The sequence below is a fragment of the Cyphomyrmex costatus genome, unplaced genomic scaffold (genome assembly GCF_001594065.2).
Source record: "Cyphomyrmex costatus isolate MS0001 unplaced genomic scaffold, Ccosl1.0 scaffold69, whole genome shotgun sequence".
Lineage (NCBI taxonomy): Eukaryota > Metazoa > Arthropoda > Insecta > Hymenoptera > Formicidae > Cyphomyrmex > Cyphomyrmex costatus.
In genome coordinates, this window is record NW_017280255.1 from 2171486 (window position 1) to 2172624 (window position 1139).

A 1139-nucleotide genomic window follows, 5' to 3' on the forward strand; every position below is an offset into this window, starting at 1 on the left:
TATACACAATAGAAGATAATTTATTTAAAAAATGTAAACTTAGGACATCATTGATCACGTAAGTAAAACACTTCTGTAATTTGTTAATTATTTATTTAACTATATATTAATTTTCTTTCCGTATTTTTACGTATACATATAAAGTATAAATATACATGTAATTTATATTTATTGATCTTATTAAAGTTAAAAATCTTAAGAATTTATTTTATTTTTAACATATAACTAATTTATATATATTTTATCTATATGTTAGCATGTATACAAGAATATGGAATGTGTTCGAACTAAACAAAATTATTTTTATAATTGTCATACACACACTTGACTTATTATTGCTTCTTGTATTATTGCCATTCATGGTGTGGAAATGGATTTCTGAAAGACCATATATAATAACGATTTTGAGAGCAATCATCGAGGTAATGTTTAATACTTATTTTATGGATTTTAAAAGATTAATATATCTTCGACATATCTAATTTTGAAATTAAAAAAAATTTGTTAAACATTTATGTCTATTATTTGTATATATTGTATTTACATTCCTTTTTTTATATTTATTTAAAATTTGTTATATTTTTTTGCAGGTTACTTTAGAATTGATCATGTGGATTATCTTTGCTGGTGTATCAATACTTACAACTATAATTATTGTATTTGATGATGTATATTGTAGTAAAACACACTGTGACAATCGGCAAAAATATTTACATGTTGTACAATATGATAATGATGATAAAAATTCTCATATTGTAAATTCTTCAAATTAACAAAAAATTTTAAATACATAAATAAAATTTAAATTGTTTTAAATTTTAATTAAAATTTAAGTCATGAAATATTTAAATATTAATAACAATTTTCAATGCTGCGTTCGTACGTTTTAACAATAAATAATGATAAGCCTACCAGGACCAATAAATTTAAAACGAACAAAAGTTAGATATACACAAAGATTGAATTTATTATGATTACCTTTTTACATTGACAACAGTACATTTCGACTTTACTAACAAAAGTCCTCCTCAGTTGTAAATATACATAAATTTTAATTTGATGTAACGGTAGGATATTTATATATATTTACAGCTGAAAGAGAGAGAGAGAGAGAGAGAGAGAGAGAGAGAGAGAGAGAG